This window comes from Orbicella faveolata, unplaced genomic scaffold (assembly GCF_042242905.1).
Source record: "Orbicella faveolata isolate gen_17 unplaced genomic scaffold, um_ofav_v1 contig_35, whole genome shotgun sequence".
In the NCBI taxonomy this organism is placed as follows: Eukaryota; Metazoa; Cnidaria; class Anthozoa; order Scleractinia; family Merulinidae; genus Orbicella; species Orbicella faveolata.
Window position 1 is genome coordinate 8,675,001 of NW_028301564.1, and position 22,748 is coordinate 8,697,748.

At 37.3% G+C, this 22,748-nt stretch overlaps 1 long non-coding RNA gene and 5 other non-coding genes across 6 annotated transcripts; 5 read left to right on the forward strand and 1 right to left on the reverse strand.

Moving 5' to 3' along the window:
- The first annotated feature begins 5,301 nt into the window (after positions 1-5,301).
- Positions 5,302-5,374, forward strand: Trnav-uac (transfer RNA valine (anticodon UAC)). Its single transcript has one exon. It is a non-coding gene; the product is annotated as a tRNA-Val (tRNA).
- A 1,586-nt stretch (positions 5,375-6,960) lies between these two features.
- Positions 6,961-7,034, forward strand: Trnat-agu (transfer RNA threonine (anticodon AGU)). The gene has a single exon. It is a non-coding gene; the product is annotated as a tRNA-Thr (tRNA).
- A 4,792-nt stretch (positions 7,035-11,826) lies between these two features.
- On the forward strand, positions 11,827-11,899 carry Trnai-gau (transfer RNA isoleucine (anticodon GAU)). The gene has a single exon. It is a non-coding gene; the product is annotated as a tRNA-Ile (tRNA).
- Positions 11,900-13,935: 2,036 nt separating this feature from the next.
- Positions 13,936-14,008, forward strand: Trnaf-aaa (transfer RNA phenylalanine (anticodon AAA)). The gene has a single exon. It is a non-coding gene; the product is annotated as a tRNA-Phe (tRNA).
- A 1,334-nt stretch (positions 14,009-15,342) lies between these two features.
- On the reverse strand, positions 15,343-16,133 carry LOC149103113 (uncharacterized). Its single transcript, XR_016202063.1, has 2 exons — positions 15,711-16,133; positions 15,343-15,588 (listed from the first exon to the last, which is right to left on the reverse strand). It is a non-coding gene; the product is annotated as an uncharacterized LOC149103113 (long non-coding RNA).
- A 151-nt stretch (positions 16,134-16,284) lies between these two features.
- On the forward strand, positions 16,285-16,357 carry Trnav-cac (transfer RNA valine (anticodon CAC)). The gene has a single exon. It is a non-coding gene; the product is annotated as a tRNA-Val (tRNA).
- The last annotated feature ends 6,391 nt before the right edge of the window (positions 16,358-22,748 follow it).

Here is a 22,748-nt window from a genome sequence, read left to right on the forward strand (position 1 = left end):
GAATGTATGGCGTACCTGGATTATCAAAGTAGGCATAAATTAATATCTCTGCAACATTTGTCACTGTATTACATTCATTGTGTACGCTAGGTTTAAAGCTTTAGGAAGTTTTCTGTGCATTTTTCACGAGCGTTTATTAGGGATATTGACGCTAAGAATTATTGGTGAATGCACCAGTCGCCATCCTGTTCCCCACAGTGGATTTTTTGGGAAAACTTTTACATAGGTTTCTTATCGCAACATCGACATGAAACCACAAGCTTATAACTTAAATTCCATCGTGCTTAATAAGTAATATTCATTCATTCATCGCAGATTCTTAGCAAAGCTATCGTTGCGCGCCTTCAGTTAATTTTCAATTTTCTTATTTCGGCTCTGTAAACAGGGTGTGAAGAGATTCACACGTGCTGTCATCATGCGCAGCTTTTTGCTTCACTAATAGGACAACCAACGCAACTCTATTAACATGTTTATACTGCTTTTTAAAAAGCAGTTTAAAATTCCCTTTTCTGTTTTGATAAGGATTAGATGGAAAAGAAAGCAGGCCCGTTTTTAAAAAGTTTGAAATAAATTTTCATGGTTTAAAAAATTTGTGTAGCAGACCATTTACTTTTGCTTCGGTGAGCCTATTTCGGAGAGCCAAAACACACAGTTTGGAACGCGCGCGAGGAAGAAAATAACCCTGACCTGATCTTTTCACCCAAACCAAGCATTGTTCTTTTTCGCTCGTTTCTGATACAATGAAGATGCCCACGGCAGTGTTCAATGAAAGGCCCCCATTGATATCTTTATACACTCGACCTTGAGGCTATATATAGTGTGTGGAATGAATTTTTATTGAAAAGCTACAACTATCAGACAAATTTGCAAATTTGAATATAACTTAACATCTGATAGTTAGATAAACATAATATACTAGATAATAATCAATTTGGTTTTCGTAGTGGACGCTCCACTACTCAGGCCTCTATGCTTATCACTGATAAAATCCAAAGAGCCATTGAAAGTAAATTATATTCTTGCGGGATATTTTTGGACTTAAGTAAAGCCTTCGATACAGTAGATCACAACTTTCTCTTAGCTAAACTGGAACATTATGGAATTCGTGGTTTACCAAATGAGTGGTTCCCCTCATACTTAACTAACAGACAGCAATTTATTTCTCTAAACAATTTTGACTCAGATCCTGTGCAAATAACATGTGGGGTACCACAAGGCTCTGTGCTTGGCCCAGTATTATTCCTGATTTATATTAAAGTGCCTATGAAGTAAAAAATAATTGCTGCTTAGTTGAAAGGCTTTTCAAAGTAAAGAAGAATGGCGTTTTCCTTTTTGGAATATCTTTTTTCGTTTTAGAAATATTTACGTTTTTGTAAGGAAAGTGATGACGTCATAGGTGGTTCCACTAAAACAGCACAACACTCAATCGAGAATAACTCTAGAAATATTAAAGGAGCGTTCTTTAAACTTGGCAACAGCAATGTACATCACAAAAGAAACATAGTGACACCCGTCGTGCTGTTGCCATGACAACAGTTATGCCGCTGAGTCTGTTTTAATTAAGACTAAAATTCCCAGATTTTATCTTAAACAAGGATCATCCACCCCCACCAATCTAATTGGGAGAGTTAAGACAATATGGGAACCATGTGTGTTCCGAACAAGACCCTCTGTCCCACTTTAGAAGGTTGCAAATGGGGATGTTTGGTTTTTCACAGAAAGAGACTGGAGCCAAGAGTGTTGCCATGGCAACAGCGTAGTAGGTGTCATTCTGTTTCTTTTGTAATGTACATTGCTGTTGCCAAGTTTGAAGAACACTGCTTTAATATTTCTTCAATTATTCTCGATTGAGTGTTGTGCTGTTTTAGAGGAACCACCTATGACATCATCACTTTCCTCATTTGCATAATACAAAAACGTGAATATATCTAAAACGAAAAAAGACATTCCAAAAAGGAAAACGCCATTCTTCTTTACTTTGAAAAGCCTTTCAAACAAGCAGCAATTATTTTTTACTTCATAGGCACTTTAATGATTTCACTAATTGTTCATCTATTTTTGATTTCCATTTATTTGCTGATGATTCTAATCTATTTTATACCCATGGTGATTTACAGCATCTAGAGCAAAATGTTAATCGAGAACTCAGTGAAATTAGCCTATGACTTCGTGCCAACAAACTATCTCTCAATATTACTAAAACACATTTTGTAATATTTCATCCTCATCAAAAAAAGATAAACAATTCCTTGAACATTGAAATAGATAGTAAGCCAATTAATCAACAAAAGAGTGTTAAGTACCTTGGCATTATCATAGACTGTCATCTAAATTGGAAAGAACAAATTCAACAAATTTCAAAAAAATATCTAGGGGTATTGGTGTCCTATCTAAGATTAGACATTTTGTTAATACGAAAACACTAGTTCAATTATACCATGCCATTATTCTTCCTTTTCTCTCCTACGGCTGTATAGTTTGGGGCAACACTTATGATCATAATATTAAACCACTTCAAATAATACAAAGGAAAACAATCCGTTTAATTACTTTCTCAAATTTTGATGTACATACAAGTCCTTTGTTTGCTAAGCTTAACCTTCTTAAACTTCAAGATTATATTAAGCTTCAAACTCTCCTTTTCATGCACCAGTTTAATACTGGCAAACTACCAAAGATCTTTGATTCTTTTTTTGTCAAAACATCTTGTAAACATAATGTAAATACTCGCGTTGCATCTAGATCTACTTTCTATCTTCCAAAAATTCGAACAAATTATGGCAAATTTAATATTCGATTTAATGGACCTAAATTATGGAATGAACTCGATGAAAGATTCAAGTTTTGTACTTCTAATCAATTTAAAAAAGAACTAACTTCGCATTTCATTAGTCTCTATTAATCTTTACTGATATTTTGATGGTTTATATCTATTTATTTTGTTTTGTTTTGTATATTTAATCTTGTACCAAGTTTGTGATACTTATGTGTACCAATGTATTTGTTGTGCCTCTTTCCTGACTCTTACATTTTTAATTATCATAATTACGGTCACCCAACTAGTTTAGCTTTTTAGTTATTTTGGGTGTCCCACTACTGTATGTACTGTACTGTTTATTTATATATTTATAATTACAGTCTTGTAAATTCTTTTAGTTGCTTACAGTAGTAGAAAATAAACTGTTGTTGTCTGTTAAAGATATTAAAGTATCTCATAGAAACAATAATCTGACATCACTAAGCGTTTGCTATATCTCACCGGACCTAACTTATGGTAAATTTCTTGTACAAAGGCAGTATAACTTAATGAAAGACGGCACTGAGGTTAATGTGTCTGGTCCGTTAGCTCAGTCGGCAGAGCATGGTGCTGATAACGCCAAGGTCGTAAGTTTGACCCTCACACGGACCAATATTTCTTTTAACTAAATCAACTGGAAAATACTATCTTAAGATTTTTATCTGATTTATCTGATCTCTCTTTTCCTAATTCTTGACCTTTATTTCCATTAAAAACCTGTTTTATATATTTTTTTGATCGCTACAAAACAAAAGGACTGGATCAAATTTACCTTTGTCTATAATGTTACTACATGTAGCTGAAAACCCGCGGAGGGGGGGGTACTTTTGGAATTTCTGGGTGGGGATGTTCCGCTGGGACCCCAGTTAATAATATCCAGTAGTGTTTTATGATAGTCATCAATCGACGCTGTTGAGGCTGAGTTGCAAAAATTTAAACTTGCCGATTTCATTTTTTTATATTTTTGAGTGGCAATTCCTGGTTTCCTTAGTTTAGATAAAATCTTCAACCAACTGGTCAGTTTCGCTCTGATTTATATACACTATGCTAGAGTAAACTGCTTGAAAACCATACCCTTTACTGCGGCACTTACCTATTTAGCCCATATACGGCAGTAATCCCCCACCCCCGCGGGGCTGGAAAGTACCGGTTTGAAAAATATGGATGCCAACAGAAACACTTGATTAAGTCGTAGAAGAGGCTTCATTGTGGTCAGTTAGAATTGTTTGCACAAAAATGAAAGATATTTGTTTTAAAGGGGGAAGGTAATTCACTGTTTCATATGGCATTTGTGACGTCACATAAGCCATCGTAGCTTGTTTCGTTTTGATGTCATGTTCATCAATAAAAGAGGGACCTATAGCACCCTAAGTGAGAATCATGTCACTAGAGCAACAGGCCAAACGGGGTTGAATATTCATTTGAGAAAGGTCTTAACCTACTTCTCTCTATTGAACTGGTACTATATAACACCAGTTATTTGTTAGCTTATTGGCTAAGACAGTTACTATCCAACTTCCCTGGTTTTTCGCTTTTCATGTCTTTCGAGCAAGATACAATAATGTAGCAGAAACCTTACGCAAGTTAAAATTTCATCCACACAATTCAATTTGATGAAAATCGTACAAATCCCCTCCATGGAATTCTCCGTGGCGCAATCGGTTAGCGCGTTCGGCTGTTACCCGAAAGGTTGGTGGTTCAAGCCCACTCGGGGACGATTGTTTCTGTTTTGATAATTGTTTTCTATATAGTTAGCGTCAGAGTCCATCCTGTTAGCGTAATTTTTAGTTGTATTGCATGTTAGTAGGTCTTCTCAATCAAACAGCCACTGCGCGGATGTGATGTGAATAAACCGTTATTATCGTGCTCGTTATCATTATTGGTTTTTTGACGGTTGAAGCAAATTTGGCCGTAAGTTTTCATAAAAGGGTACAAATTTGGCCATATTTGAATAATCCAATTAGTACTATAATTTGTGCATTCAATATTGCGTTTTTACTATTCAAATGTTTGTCTTATTAACGTAATTACATCACCTTCATTGCCGCCGCGCGCATTAATCGCCTGCTCCCGTGACTAGAAGTTGAAGGACTTGAACATAAGCATACTTTTTGTGATATATTAAAACGTTCCTTTATAAACAGCATACCTTGCCCCTAGACAATCGTTTAGTTCTTAATCAAGGATATCTGAGACATTTGACGGCTAATATTGGCTTGCTCATTTGACGGTTGACAATAAAAATATTGCGGTTCTGACGGTTGACGGTTAATGTTTTGGCCGTTTGACGGTTAACCCCATTGAGATCCTCTGCCTAACGCTAAAACAAGGATAGCGTTGTTTTTGAAAAACTTCAATATTGAGCATCGTGAGAAGTAGGCAAATGTTCAGCTGTTTGCTGTACTTCGTAGACTTATTTTTTTCTGTCTTCCTGATCAAAAAACTAGAAACTACCAGTTCCTGATTGGTACACCACAGAGTATGGCAGCTTTCATTCGTAACCGGTTTCCGTAGTGTAGTGGTTATCACGTCCGCTTTACACGCGAAAGGTCGCCGGTTCGAACCCGGCCGGAAACACATGATTGTTTTTCCTATGAGACTATATCTTGCTACTCAACTCTAGCCAGCTCTTGCAAAATTTTGAGTCAGTAAAAACAAAACAAAAAGAAAAAAACGAAAGGTGTTGACGTAACTGAGCTCCATTAATCTTTTATCCTTCAGCAACTTCATATTAGGATCGATACCTTAAATAACGGTATCGAACTATGATCTTAACAAAGCTTATGTTATTGATTGTTAGTGGGTTGGTAACCACAAATATTTATGTACGAGTTTTAGTCGGAGAAACCAAAAATCTACTCGCAATTAGTTGACGGTTGACTTCAATTTTTGTGTTTAATGTCAATTTCAACTTTTGTATTCTGCAACGACAAAACCGTCGTTTTAAACTTTTCTATTTTTTTTTTGTTGTGTTCCAGGGTATTTTAAATGGAGTAATTAATCAATTTCTTTCATACGTTTTGCTAATAAGATTTCGCGAAAAAGACAGATGATGACATTGACCATTCCATTACAAGCAACCCATAACCCGCTTAACCCCTATTATCGTACAGAATGATGAGAACATCTTTGAGGGTGAAGAGTATTTTGGCAGGTTGTTTAAACATTTCGCCGGTATCAGGAGAGGATGAAGAGTGAGCCACGTCATGCATCAAGTGCGCGCGCTAAGTACTAAAATGAACAATGATAGGGCAGATGGCCACTGCTATAGCTTTGCTTGGATTTAACGAGCTCGGTGACCCCTACTTTTCTTTCCAGAAACAGATTTTATTTACAATTATCTCCACATTGTCCAAAAATAAACAGAAAATCAAGCTAGGAAGTTAAAAAAAAAGAACAAAAAGAAATGATATTTGCTAGCAATAAAGACAGAAAGTTTAAAAAAAAATAAATAAACGTAGGAAGCCGGCAGTTAAAAAAAAAAATTCAAGATTTCTCTCCACGGGATATCGAATCCTGCCATCTTGCGGCTGCAAAGCGCGTGAAACTATAGTCGCTAAATGCGAACTTGTTCTTAAAACCTGAGATTTGTGTGAATGTTATTGCACAATGTGTAAACTCATCTGAGAACAGTTGCAGGGCCCCAGTGAAGAACACCTTTGATGCAGTATGCTCCCTGCTAAACATTTATTATTATGGTTATTGTTCTGTGTTGTCGTGTAGTTACCAGTCCAACTCCGCTAATTATTTGTCTGCGTTCCGTCAATATAGCAAGATCAGGAGCCCATGACCCGGAGCGTCCATCTCCCATACCAACCCTAGGATTCAACCCTTTCTGGTATCTTTTTATTTTTAGAATTTGAGCTCTGGAAGTTTTCGCACCCCGCCTTTCAAACGCCCAATCAAAGCCCAGGTGGTCCCCGAGGGACCCCTAAGAGGTACCAATTCTAAAACAACACATTATCTCCTGTCATAATTTTTTGAGCTCAATACGCTAAAAGGAACCACGAAAGCTCCCGCTGTGGACCTTTTGAGGTTGAACACCCTGAGAGGTATTGAGCTATCTTAGTACTGCTGGAAATTACCAAGCTTGAAAGTGGACATGTCATTATTATTTTTAAAAAAAACAAATAAACAATAATACACGAGGTTATCTAATGTAGGGCGCCGTAGCTCAGTTGGTTAGAGCGCCTGTCTAGTAAACAGGAGGTCATGGGTTCAAATCCCATCGGTGCCTTACAGTTGTTGCACTTTTTAATTTTTTATTACTTTTGAAAATTGCTCAACGAAGCTTCACATGTTTTACCACTGGGAATTTTTTTTTGGTTGTGTTATCCGATGGATTTACTTTTAAGATCTACGCAAGAGTCGAGTGAAAAATTTCAAGAATTATATGGAACGTAATTTGCGAATAAATGACCATTATAATATAGATAGGACCCTGCGCACGCTCTGATTGGTCAAAAACCCATGTTTTATCAGAGTATAAAGCGCTTTTAAAACATTACTTAAACGTAAATAGACGCCCTGGATTACATTTGTCGCGTTAGTTCAATGACATTTCTTTGGTCGACTTGTCTCGTTTGATGAATTTATATTTCTTTCTTCTTTCATTGCTGTAAGAGTAGTTCGCTCCAAAGACAAAGACAAAAGAGGTTTCTGCATTTTACCGTATGTCAAGGGCACTACGGAACCGATTAAGCGAATCCTAAGTAATCACAGTATCAAAGTTGCTTTAAAACCACACCATACCATCGGCAATTTATTTTCCAAAGCAAAAGACCCAATCCCGAAAGATCAGACTCGTGGCGCAATTTATTCAATTCCCTGTCAAGGTTGTGACAAAAGCTACATCGGGGAAACGAAACGAAAATTTTCCACCCGGCTCAGAGAACATCAAAAAGCGGTTGTAAACAAACACTCGCACAAGTCAGCTTTAGCGGAACATTGTTTACACTCTGGCCACACCATCTCCTATGGGGCGCCGTTTGTAAATTTATTATTTAGACCGAATTTATGCCATTTTCCCCTTATTTATAAATAAAAGGAAATGCCACAAAATTTGTTTATAAATAAGACACAAGAACTTGTCCGTTGATATGTAAATAATTACTTTAGGTACGTTCTGATTTATAAATAATCTTTTACCATAGAGTTATTATATATAAATAATAAACTAAACAACTTCAATTATTTAAAAATCAGGCCATCTCTTAAATAGTTATTTATATATCATAAAGTTTGTAAATCCCATTATTTATAAATAAATTACTTCGCCGGGAGTGTAAATTCATTATTTAGAAATAATAAATTTCACTTCGCCGAGTGTAAATTTATTATCTATAAATAATGAACTTCACTGAGTGTATAAATTCATTATTTAGAAATAATGAATTTCTCCTCGCCGAGTGTAAATTTATTATTTATAAATAATGAACTTCATTGAGTGTGTAGATTCATTATTTAGAAATAATGAATTTTCTCCCACACAGACCGACTTAGCTCGGTTAATAAGATGTTTATTATATGGTAAAAAAGAAAACTTTAATTCGTTTAATGTAACTGGTTTGCCGACAGTTCGCTTGCGAACGGCGATGAGCTTAACTTAAACCTGCTGAAATTTGCTCGTTCTCTCTACTTGTTTGTTTTATCATCAGGCTTTTTGGCAGTGCCATAAATGATTGAGAAGAAAATAAAAGAAAATGGTGAACATTTTTGTATTTCAGTTTGCTACTTTGTCAACGCAAAATGAAACTGGTCTAGCTAAATGCCGGTCTAGATGGGAAAATCTAGACCGCGGTCAATATCGATTTCAGCCAATCATATTCGTGAATTCGGTAGTTCCCAGTCTTTTTAAGACGCAGCCATATAATAATTAAAAATAATGAACTTCACTGAGTATGTAAATTCATTATTTAGAAATAATAAAAGTATGAATGGCTGACCTAGCGTCTCTTGCCCGATCGATTTCGGAGGCTTTTTCTCGCGCTATAAGTGAGACAGTTAATGCTGCCCTTGCTCAGGTACGTATGCAGCCTGAAATTCAGCAGTGGCGGATTTGGGGGAGCCCCCCCCCCCCCCCCTTATTTTGGTTAATTGAATTTAAGCGGGAATCATGCTTCAAGTATCTATTATGTAGTTCTTATTCACTCAACAATTCGGCAGCTCACACTGCAACAGGAACAACGACAACGACAACAAGTACTCAAAGGCCGAGGTAACAGGTAAATTTTAAGCCAAGAAATTGCTGCATGAAGAAAATGCAGAACTTTTAAAATCGGGAAGTCGAATAATGTATTTACATGCTTAGATAATTCTTTGTGGCCTGCGAACAGGCTCACGTTGGAGCACAAACGCGCTCGGCGTAGCTGAGAGCGAGAAATCGACGGGCGAAGCCGCGAGAGGAGAAAGTCACTTCTTGGCACCTCTTTCCCGCCGATCGCCATTCCTCTTCGTCACTCGCGCGTTTGATTCAAACGTGAGTCTGCTCGCAGGTTAAATTCTTTGTGACCTTTGTGACCTTTGGACGGATAGCTGTGTGACACACTTTGTTTGGCTTGATCAAGTCACGGCTGGGCATGTCTATTCCAGGCAAGTCCAAAGATCGTACACGTGGAAAGCTAAATTCATTTACGTTTAAACCATTATTGAATTTCAATAGAAATCAGACCTTTCACTTAACACGCCAAGCGATTTTTATTTTCTTCATGCAGCAGTTTCTTTTCTTAAAATTTACCTGTTACCTCGGCCTTTGAGTAGTTGTTCTGGTTGCAGTGTGAGTTGCCGAATTGCTGAGTGAATAAGAACTCCATAATAGATAGTTCAGGCGGGGGGTGGGGGGGGGGGGGGAGAGAGAACGGGCTCCCCGGGCCCCTCCCCCAGATCCGCCACTGCTGAATTTCAGGCTACATACCGCCGCCGTTACCTACCTGAGCAAGGGTAGCATTAACTGTCTCACAGATAGCGCGGGAAACAGCCTCCGAAATCGATCGGGCAAGAGACGCTGGGTCAGCCATTCATACTTTCATTATTTCTAAATAATGAATTTACATACTCAGTGAAGTTCATTATTTCTAAGTAACAAATTTACACTCGGCGAGATCAACTTCATTATTTCTAAATAATTAATTTCTAAATAATGAATTTACACACAAGGTTAAATTCATTATTTCTAAATAATAAATTTACAGTCGGCGAAATGAAACTTCATTATTTCTAAATAATGAATTTACGCACTCAATGAAGTTCATTATTTATAAAAAATAAATTTACACTTGGCGAGGAGAAATTCATTATTTCTAAATAATGAATTTACACACTCAGTGAAGTTCATTATTTATAAATAATAAATTTACACTCGGCGAGGTGAAATTTATTATTTCTAAATAATGAATTTACACTCCCGGCGAAGTAATTTATTTATAAATAATGGGATTTACAAACTTTATGATATGTAAATAACTATTTTAGAGATGACCTGATATATAACTAATTGAAGTTGTTTAATTTATTATTTGTATATAATAACTCTATGGTAAAAGGTTATTCATAAATCAGGACGTACCTAAAATAATTATTTACATATCAACGGACAAGTTCTTGTGTCTTATTTATAAACAAATTTTGTGGCATTTCCAATTATTTATAAATAAGGGGAAAATGGCATAAATTCGGTCTAAATAATAAATTTACAAACGGCGCCCCATAATCTCCTGGGAATCTTCAACGATTTTACGTACAAGCAGAAATTGGCGCAACAGACGTATTTTAGAAGCATGGGAAATTAACACTTGTAGGAATCCGCTGAACCGCGGTGATGGCATGCATTTGCCGCACGAATTTTTAAATTTAGCCCTAAGGGACAGGACATAATTAGCTCCGATTTGCTGATTTGCATAGTATAAGAACGTGCCTTTTTACAAATTCCTTGTCACTTTCCCCTGATGAAGGCTGAAGTTGGGACTTGTACAAAAATTTTTACAAACATCTTTACATTTTTTAAACCAGAGTAACGTTTTTCAATCATGAATACTCTCAGTTGTTTAATAGAAAGAAGACTGGGATTAGATCTGCAGTGTGTGGGCTAGCAAGGCTCGGGTGCGGCCATTTAACCTTTCCTTGCCATTCCGTGTCAAAGGAGGGCGTCAATTTCAGTTCTGAAAGATGAAATTAAACCTTTAACTGCCAGGTTACAATAAAGCAAGTCGCAAAGGAAAAAGTAATTCTTCAAAGAATCTTTGTGTTATCTGTGTTATACAGCTGTTTTGAGAAAGGTTGCGCTACAAAGCGTAAAAGAGTACCGCGCGACAAATATACCGAAAGGTGCTCTAGGTATTGCCCGTTTACCGCTGGTCGATTGAAGTCCACGTTCTTTTAGAGCGACAGCGGAAAATTCATTAATAGGAGTATTCTCATCTTCTCTGATAGCTAGGGAAAATTATCCAAATAAAAAGTTTACAAACCGTTATTTGTACAACAATAATCCGAAAAAAATATGCCTTCAGAAAAACGTAAAGCTGCATATTAGCTAGTAAAGTAAAGACTGCTGGAGAATCCGGGTATCGATCCCGGTACCTTCCGCATGCTAAGCGGGCGTTTTACCATTTGAGCTTATTCCCCAAACCGTAAGCATTTGGTTCAATATACAAGTTACTATAACTATTGAAAAAACAATGTTAGAGGCATGAATTGGTGATTAGTTTTTTTTTTTTTTTTCTAAATGTACTTAGAATTTCATTTTAGAAAAACAGATAATTTAAGAAATATGTTGCTTTTCATTCTAGTTCCTTGACGAGACATGATTATAAAATAAATGGGAAACAACTTCTAATAAATAATTTCGGGATAACTATATTTCAACGAAAATGTACTCATCGTTTCAGAAAGCACGTAAACAATATATACATACATCTTAAAGAATAAAACCAAATCAGTTTGAACAAAGCCAATAAGCGGGTGCTGTTCCTCATTAGGCCAAACTTTTGACAACGTTTCTGTACAAAGGCAGTAGTACTTAACAAAAAATGTCTGGTCCGTTAGCTCAGTCGGTAGAGCGTGGTGCTGATAACGCCAAGGTCGTGAGTTCGACCCTCACACGGACCAACTTTTCCTTTTAAGTAAGCCAGCTGGAAAATACTATAATTTTAATATTTCTAACTGACTGTACTCTGATTTCTCTTTTCCTGTATTTTTTTTTTTGATTAGTTTATTCGCCCTGATCGGTTTAAAACAAGAGGACTAGATCAAAATTACTTTAGATTAATATTTTCCCAGAAGTCGTTAGAAATGTTTCCCGGCCAGCAGAAACAGTTGGTTAAGTGATAGTTTAATCTAGGGTTTCATGGTAGTCAGTTGGAATTGTCTGCAAAAAAAGGAGGAAGGTGTTCCGTTGTTTCATATGGCCGTTGTGACGTCACAAAAACCATCGTAATATTGCCTGCTTCGTTATTATGTTGTGTTCATTGACAAAAGAGTATTACAAAGGGCCTGTCCGGGAGTCGAACCGGCACCTATCGCAACGCACCCAAAGCGAGAATCATGCCACTAGACCAACAGGCCAAACATGGTTGAACTTCATTTAACAAAGGTCTTAATCTACTTCTCTCTGTCGAACTGGTTCTATAACACCTGTTTTGTGTTGTTTCATTGGCCAAGACAGTTACTACCCAACTGCCCCGGTTTTTCGCTTTTCATGTCTTTCGAGCAAGATACAATAATGTAACAGAAACCTTACGCAAGTTAAAATTTCTTCCACAAAATTTGATGAAAATTGTGCAAGTCTCCGTGGCGCAATCGGCTAGCGCGTTCGGCTGTTAACCGAAAGGTTGGTGGTTCAAGCCCACCCGGGACGGTTCTTTTTGTTTTGATAATTATTTTCTATATAGTTAGCGTCAGGATTCCATCCATCCATCCTGTTAACGTAATTTTTAGTTGTATTGCATGTAAGTAGATCTATTCAAACAAAAAGCCACTGCGCGGATGTGATGTGAATAAACCGTTATTATCGCGATCGTTATCATTATTGGTTTTTTGACGGTTGAAGCAAATTTGGCTGTTATTTTTCACAAAAGGGTACAAATTTGTCCATATTTGAATAATCCAATTAGTGCTATAATTTGTACATTCAATATTACGTCTTTAGTCTTCAAATGTTTGTCTTATTAACGTAATTACATCACCTTTATTACCGCCGCGCACATTAATCGCCTGCTCCCGTGACTAGAAGTTGAACGACTTGAACATAGAAGAAACAAAACACAAACCGCGGTGATAAACATGGAACCAAAACGCATGTTAAACAAAGTTAATTTCCTTGACGTTTCGTATGTACAACATACATCTTCAGAAGTGACCGTTAACTAGATTACAATCGAATGAAAACGTTGGCAGTGAAAAACTTTTTCTTTACTAGCATTTTGTATTGTTATTATTATTATGGTTTTCTCTCTCTCTCTCTCTCTCTCTCTCTCTCTCTCTCTCTCTCTCTCTCTCTCTCTCTCCCGCAGACTCATCTGTTTGTTATTAACTATTAGTCTTGTTACATAGTATTAGATACCAGTCTTTTTCTTTTTCTTCGCGTTTAAATTTCGATTGTAATCTAGTTAACGGTCACTTCTGAAGATGTATGTTGTACATACGAAACGTCAAGGAAATTAACTTTGTTTAACATGCGTTTTGGTTCCATGTTTATCACCGCGGTTTGTGTTTTGTTTCTTCTAAAGCTACGATGGCCAAGGAAAAAGAGTTTTTACGACTTGAACATAAGCAGACTTTTTGTGATATATTAAAACGTTGCTTTATAAACAGCATACCTTGCCCCTAGACAATCGTTTAGTTCTTAATTAAGGATATCTGAGATATTTGATGACTAATATTGGCTTGCTTATTTGACGGTTGACGGTAAAAATATTGCGGTTTTGACGGTTGACGGTTAATGTTTTAGCCATTTGACGGTGAACTCCACTGAGACCCTCTGCCTAACGCTAAAACAATTTTGAGCATCGTGAGAAGTAGGCAAATGTTCAGCTGTTTGCTGTACTTCGTAGACTTATTTTTTTCTGTCTTCCTGATCAAAAACTAGAAAACTACCAGTTACCGATTAGCATACCACAGAGTATGGCAGCTTACAATCGTAACCGGTTTCCGTAGTGTAGTGGTTATCACATCCGCTGAAAACGCAGAAGGTCGCCGGTTCGAGCCCGGCCGGAAACACATGATTTTTTTTTCTATGAGCCTACATCTTGCTACCCAACTCTAGCCAACTCTTACAAAATTTTCGGTCAGCGAAAACAAAACAAAAAGAAAAAAAACGAAAGGAGTTGACGTAACTGAGCTCCATTAATCTTTTATCCTTTAGCAACTTCATATTAGGATCGATACCTTAAATAACGCTATCGAGCTATGACCTTAATGAAGCTTATGTTATTGATTGTTAGTGGGTTGGTAACCAGAAATGCACGAGTTTTAGTCGGAGAAACCAAAAATCTTTTCGGAATTAGTTGACGGTTGACTACAATTTTTGTGTCAAATGTCAATTTCAACTTTCATATTCGTTTTATACATTTCTATTCTTTTTGTTGTATTCCAGGGTATTTTAAATAGAGTAATTAATCAATTTCTTTTATACGTTTTGCTGATAAGATTTGGCGAAAAAGAAAGATGATGACATCGACCCATTCCATTCCAAACAAACCATAACTTTAACCTCTATTATTGTAAAGCATGATGGGAACATCTTTGACGGTGTAGAGTATTTTGGCAATTTAAATTGGTCAGCGGATTCACGAAAAGTCTAACAGGAAGCCAAGGAGCGAGGGAAAGATCGAGTGAATGTCCCATCTTTGCCTGCAACTTGAAATTTTAATTTTAAGTAACATAGTATTAAAATACTATGTTTCTCCATGTTGAGATTCGTGTAAATGTTGCTGCACAGTGTGTAAACTCATCTGAGAACAGTTGCAGGGCCCCAATGAAGAACACCTTTGATGAAGTATCTGCCCTGCTAAACATTTATTATTATGATTATTGTTCTGTGTAGTCTTGTAGTTACCAGTCCAACTCCGCTGATTAATTTTCCGCGTCCCGTCAATAAAGCAAGATCAGGAGCCCATGACCCGGAGCGTCCATCTCCCATACCAACCCTAGGATTCAACCCTTTCTCGTATCTTTTTATTTTTAGAATTTGACCTCTGGGAGTTTTCGCACCCCGCCTTTCAAACGCCCAATCAAAGCCCAGGTGGTCCCCGAGGGACCCCTAAGAGGTACCAATTCTAAAACAACACATTATCTCCTGTCATAATTTTTTGAGCTCAATACGCTAAAAGGAACCACGAAAGCTCCCGCTGTGGACCTTTTGAGGCTGAACACCCTAAGAGGTATTGAGCTATCTTACTACTGATGGAAATTACCAAGCGTGAAAGTGGACATGTGACCAACTTAGTACTACATGTATTAACAATCTTTATTTTATTTTATTTTATTATTATTTTTAACAAATAGCTCAGTTGGTTAGAGCGCCTGTCTAGTAAACAGGAGGTCATGGGTTCAAATCCCATCGGTGCCTTACAGATGTTGCACTTTTTAATTTTTTATTACTTTTAAAAATTGCTCAACGAAGCTTCACATGTTGTACCCCTGGGAATTTTTTGGTTTTTGTTTTCCGATGGATTTCACTCGCAAGAGTCGAGTGAAAAATTTATGACCATGCATTATAATTGGTCCAGGGGAAAAGATGGTACTCGGATGAATGACTGGATACGGAATCGTATAATCTTTATATTGTTTTATTCGATCTATAAGGAAGATACATAAGATACATAATTCTTACAAAACCTAATAGCGAGCGATTCATGAAATTGCATGGAAAATATAATTCTCAAAATTCAACGGATTACGTAAACAAACGGTCACTTACTTCTGTGGCGATATCCAGTCAAACTTATTTCGGTAACAGGTCAGCAAAACGGGTCAGCAGATCGAGCAGTAAAACACTACAGGTTAGCGACGTTCAACGTAAGGTACAAAACGCTTTTATGACCTTTGTCTCTGATTTCGTGGTTTTTAAAACGTGTCATTCTAACTTAATGATCAACTTACTTAGCGATTACGCCATCGGCTGTCAATCACGCGACTAATTAAATAATCAAATGTCAATAAACGAAGTTAATATTAATCAACGAAACAATAATATAGATAGGACCCTGCGCACGCTCTGATTAGTCAAAACCCATGCTTTTTACTCTGCTGATCAGAGTATAAAGAATAGAAAAGCATGTTTCATTGTTTTTCGCCTGTAAAATCTATATCATAAAGCAAATGAAAAAGCCTAAGCCGTGTATTACACTGTGATAAAACACTCTAGACATTTGACACCACTCGAGAAATCTACATTTCTACATTTCCCTAGTGTTCTCAAATGCCCATCGTGTTTTATCGCGGTGTAATACACGACTTACGCTTCTTTGTTTGTTGACAACATGTTAATCGTAGTTTCTGTAGTGTAGTGGTTATCACGTCCGCCTCACACGCGGAAGGTCGCCGGTTCGAGCCCGGCCGGAAACATTCCTTTTCATTTCTTTATTTGACGTCTGCAGTTTTTTTTTTTTTATAATTGTACGTCTCGATTTCTTTATGGACTGTTTTATGGCAATGAAAATATACTCAAGCAATAGTAATCTTGTCAAGTAAATTAACCAAAATTTGAGGGATGTCAAAATAAAATAGAAGATTTTGCTGCGCCATTTCAATTATTTAGTAGTTATTTTTCTGTTGTAATCTCATGACAATAGTAATATTATGACAAAAATTCTTCCAAAACTAGTAATTTTTTTTATCTAAGACTCTGATTTTAATGTAACAATCGGGGGATTAGCCCAAATGGTAGAGCGCCCGCTTTGCATGCGGGAGGTACCGGGATCGACACCCGGATTCTCCAAATAATGTTATTTCACTCTAAAAGACAAAATTCAGACCAAGAGTGATTTTTTAATATTATTTGGCAAGTTATTTTCTTCCAAATTTTACAAATAGCAGTAAGTCTTTTTAATTGTTGCGTTCGACGAAGTGGAACCCAAACCTAATTTTGACCTGTGGCTTTTCAGAGTTGGTGTTCCTGTGCACGGTTATGGACCGAAAAAACCACATTCCTGTAAGGACACCAAAATGGCCACCCCGCTTGATTTTTGCAGGGCCATGTCACGGCCAGTAAACTGGTACCGTTTAATGCTAAGACACGTGATAAGACACGTGCCGAACATGTGAGTATGTGAGCAGGTCATGTGAGCTCTTCTTTCCGATGGATCTTTCTTTGACTTCTTTCCATTCAGTCGCCGTACGCTTCGCTATTATGTGCTCTCAGCGTCAGATTTTGGCGAATTTAAACGCTTCGACGGTAGCATTTATCGAAATCTGAGGGAATTGTCCTTGTTTATTAACACCACTTGGCTTTGGGATGATGACCGTGGGAACAGCTACATTTTGATTGCATTTGCTGATTAGTTCCAGTCGCGACAGATAGCTCAGTCTTTATCCGGTCGCAATTTTATTGTTTCGAATCGGTGGAAAAGTACTCTGAAGACAAGATCCATAAGACTACTTTATTCATCAGGGGAAATACTCGAATTAGTCGCACGGAGTTTGTTTACGATAAACGACCACGCGAAACGAACACGCGATTGCAAATGCTAGCTTAGAATAATGTACGTAATTAAATATTCTATGAAACTTGAGAGTCTACAGAAACTGACAGCGTCACGCAACCTATCAACAAATCGTGACCTCTTCACTAGCATGGACTTTGACACTATGCATATCTGACTGTAAAACCTCGATTGCTGCTGAAAAAGTTGAAAGTAAGCTTGTGAAATCATTTATTTACGGTATATATACATAAGTCTTCACAAACACCAGCCACACAAACGATCTTCATGAACTCATATATACTATCACAAATGAAGACAAACATTTGTGATAGTATATATATATATATATATATATATATATATATACCTGATGTTTTGAAAACCAGGTCCGAACAGCTCAATAACAGCTGGTACCTAATAGAGTCATGTAAGCAGTGCTTACCAAGTTCCGCACTCCACACTTCATCTAGTGCAAAAAGGAAATGACACTAGAATCTCTGGGCCACCTGTGGATGAAACAAAACACAAACCGCGGTGATAAACATGGAACCAAAACGCATGTTAAACAAAGTTAATTTCCTTGACGTTTCGTATGTACAACATACATCTTCAGAAGTGACCGTTAACTAGATTACAATCGAAATTTAAACGCGAAGAAAAAGAAAAAGACTGGTATCTAATAATATGTAACAAGACTAATAGTTAATAACAAACAGATGAGTCTGCGGGAGAGAGAAAAAAAATATTATTACCATAATAATAATAACAATAAAAATGCTAGTAAAGAAAACGTTTTTCACTGCCAACGTTTTCATTCAAGGCTGGCTTTAAATCACGAATTAACAATGTTTCCTTAATTTTACAATGTATATCTGACCTACCAGTTGCTAAGATATCAAAATTGTCCCATTTAATATTATGACCCGTGGAAGTAACGTGATCCGCAATGGCTGAGGTGTGACCGCTTTTAGCAAGGGCCTTAAAATGTTCAGTTTTTCTATCGTGTAGTCGACGCTTTGTTTTTCCTATATAAAAATCATCACAGTCCCAACAGCTTGCCTTGTAAACCACCTTAGGCATCTGAGAACGGCTCAACCTGTCCTAGTACGGGAAAAAAGATTTAATTCGGCGGGTGTTTCGGAAAATTATTTTAACGTTAAAACAACCATTAAACTTATAGGCTTAATTCAGGCTTAACTGTCATCATATCAGATAAAAGCTCTTTGCAAGGATAACTGAATGACAGCAAACTAAAGTGCCTTGAAATCTCCCCCTCCCCCGGGGGTCAGGTACCACTCCGCACATATCAGCCCCCCCCCCCCCCCCCGCTCACGACAATAATGGAACCTTCTGCCAAGGCAATAAACCCACTCAGCTCTGGGAAACTCCGTGCACTTTAAGAGTGCCTGCCTGTAAGAATCAGACAAATTCTTAATTTCGCGTCAAGGGTCGAAAATTCGATTTCGGTCATATTCTCATGGTAGATAGGCTAAGGCATGACAAAAACTACTGGATAGTTTTTTTGGCAAAATATCCTTTTATTTCAAAGAAATATGCAAATTACCAAATTCCGTTAAAATCGTCATTTGACGCACCATTTTATTAAGCAAGTTTAAGAGCCTCTCATGCAAAACCACATCATTCTTCCGTCTTAAAAACACTCAAATATTTTTGTGCAATGTTTAAATGTGTACTGGGTTGATTTTAGGGAATGCTGCGTTGTCTTTTTGGGTGCAAAATAACTAAATTTCGAAGACATGTATTTCATTTACTTAAAAGTACTTCATGAATATAATTAATTTTCACCATGTGCGAAACCTTCAAATAGATTAAGCTTCTGGTTGTTGATTCGCAGAAGGATGGTCTATAGATTCCTGTAAAAATTTCTTTGGGCAAATGATTGTGAGCGACGCGAGAGCTTTTCAAAGTACGTCAAAAACGCAAATATTTGACCATCCGTCGTCAAATTTCAATTTAGACATATATTTTAGCATGCGCCACATGACTTGACCTATAATAAGTTGAAATAGACACAGAGCTGATAATTTCGATAATGTTCTAACCATATTTGTTGTAAAAGGCAGGTCCAAAGCCGATTTGACGTGTTTCTAGTCGATCTCTTACCATTCGTCGTTCACAAAGCAGAAGTTTGCTTTTGTTTACACAAGGTTACACATCCGATGTACATCGCTTACGGTCAACCTATTATTGGTCGAATACCATGAATCTGTGACCATCTTTCTGCGCATATGAACATCACTGCATCTAAGTCAAAAACGGCTGAGTCATTTGTAGATAGCTGCTTGCTTTGCACTGCGCCAAAATATATTACGTTTGATCGATCGCATCGCTGACCATTGCTGATAAGCGTGTCGGCGCAGCACAATCTTACAGCCGTTATTTGTTTTTCACGCAATGCTGTCACGGCATATGCTGCACATTTTGATCTATTTTGTATAGAGCACTCTCAGGATAAGTGAAACAATTTAGTCATTGTTCATCTGTTTGTTCATATATGTAATAATATGTGTATATTTAACTAATCGTATTCTATAGTGTACGTGGCCTCGGTCCAAATCCCGTTTGTTGTACGTCCGGGGGGGGGACTCCGATATGAAATGGACGGGGATGCTCGTCGTCTCGCTTAGGGGTGTAAATTTCGGATTTTGGTCTCGCTTAGGGTGTTCTGGGCAAAATGTTATTATTTTTAGCCGTCAAGGTCTCGTTTAGGGTTGCACGCGAAGAAATAACAAAAAAGAAAGAATTTTGATTCTTTATATTTACTCGGTTCATATAAACAATAAAGTACACTGTAACAAAATGTCTTTGTCTATTGTTTTACAAGAGTGTAATACGAAACTCGGCGGCTTACACAGAACGGTTATTTGATCACTGCTAAAAATATCCACATGCTTTGCTTGCTATACTATTCTTGTCCTAATACCAAGTTTCGAGAGTTCACTCTTTAATTCCGAAATCGTGCTTCAAGGATATTCTGCAGTTACAGTTCTTTTTAACAATTTTTACATTTTAAAGTTTGCTGTTCCACCAAATGATCGAATATGATGTGCTGAAGACTTATGACAACACTTTTATAAACTACTTGTAGGCAAAAGTATTCGATGATAAGGTCTTTGCCATCATTAAAAGTCATTGTACTTTTTATTTGTCTGTATTATAAACTGGTCTCTTTTAGGGGTCTGTATAAGCTTCGGCCACGCCCAGATTGGTCTCTTTTAGGGGTTAAATTCAAAATTTCCGACGAGCATCCCCGTCCATTTTATATGGGAGTCCCCCCCCCCCCCGGGGTTGTACGTTCTGATGTTTCAGACAACAGCTGATAAAGCTAGTGGCTGTACTCACTAGAATTTTAAAAAAATCGTCATAAACAAATTATAGATCAATGAAGCAAGAACTAGCTGAAATAAAAATAGGAAATCACAACGAGTCTAATTCGTGAGAAAAACAGACTAAATTTAATTAGTAATTACGTGAGTAAATAGCCCTGGCCATGCTATTTTATTTGGCGTATTTTGTTTGCTTGGTGGGGGCATTGGTATGTTTGTAACAGAAAATAGAGGACTGTTGTCAATACAGTCCAAACTTACTGTCAGTAAAATATTGTAAATAAAACACCTATTGACCGGTTACCTCCGCGGCCACCATTTGGGCGTTCCGATAAGGTTTTCATTATTGTCTTTACCCCTATTAAGCGGCCACCTATAATTCAAAAAAATTATTTTGGAAAGGGCGATGGCAGATAAGAGTCTGAAATTGAAGGTGCATGACGAGTGATAATTCAAACACACGTCTATCATGATTGTCTTGAATTGACTCCATGTTCACCAAGAAATTTATAACCCGATAGTGAAAAATTAAATATTTAAGGTACACCAACCTCTATTTAAGCGGCTAGCCCCATTAAGAGCTCACCGCCCATTTCCCCGAGGGTAGTCCATTGTATTACATGTAAACCAAAAATAATTGCACAGCGCGAAAAGACCTAGGTATGAGTTAAGCGTTACAGTATTTCGCAGGGTATATAGGTAGCGGTGGTCGAGTAAAAGATAACAACAGGGGCAATGGTAAACTATTCATTCTTTTCATTTCTTAATTTAATCTCTTCCTACTCAACACGATTGTGTGCTCCCACTTAGGATTAGTATTAGGATAGAAATTGTCCTACCCCTACCCCCTAAAATGGGATGACAGCATTGCGTGACGAACGAGGAACCGCTGCAAGCGAGGATTCAAACTATGATGATTAAACGTAATATTTTGGTGTAGTGCAAAGCAAGCAACTATCTACAAATAACTTAGCCGTTTTTGACTTAGATGCAGTGATGGTCATATGTGTCGAAAGAGGGTCACAGATTCATGGTATTCGACCATTAAATAAGTTGACAGTTGGCGATGTACATCGGACGTTATGTAAACAAAAGCAAACTTCTGCTTTACGTGCGACGAATGGTGAGAGAAACACGTCAAATCGGCTTTGGACCTGCCTTTTACAGCAAATGAGGTTAGAACATTATCGAAATTATCAGCTCTGTGTCTATTTCAACTTAACATAGGTCAAGTCATGTGGCGCATGCTAAAATATACGTCTAACCCGTAAATTGAAATTTGACGACGGATGGTCAAATATTTGCATTTTTAACGTACTTTGAAGAGCTCTCGCGTCGCTCACAATCATTTGCCCAAAGAAATTTTTACAGGAATCTGTAGACCACCCTTCGGCGATTCAACCACCAGAAGCTTGGTCCATTTGAAGGTTTCGCACATAGTGAAAATAAATTATTTTCACGAAGTACTTTTAACTGAATGAAATACATGTCTTCGAAATTTAATTATTTTGCACCCAAAAAGACAACGCAACATTCCCTAAAATCAACCCAGTACACATTTAAACATTGCAAAAAAAATATTTGAGTGTTTTTAAGACGGAAGAATGATGTGGTTTTGCATGCGAGGCTCTCAAACTTGTTTAATAAAATGGTGCGTCAAATGACGATTTTAACGGAATTTGGTAATTTGCATATTTCTTTGAAATAAAAGGATATTTTGCCAAAAAAACTATCCAGTAGTTTTTGTCATGCCCTAGCCTATCTACCATGAAAATATGAGCGAAATCGAATTTTCTACCGTTGCCGAGTTATTTTCCATTTTTATGGACAGGGACTCTTAAGGATTGTATCACGTCGGACAGCTAAGTACATACCCAGCGGTCAGACTGACTTGAGACTATGGACACGAGTTCAAACCGACCCCACCCCCCTGGATTAAGGGCCAGGGACCCCAAGGAGGTATCC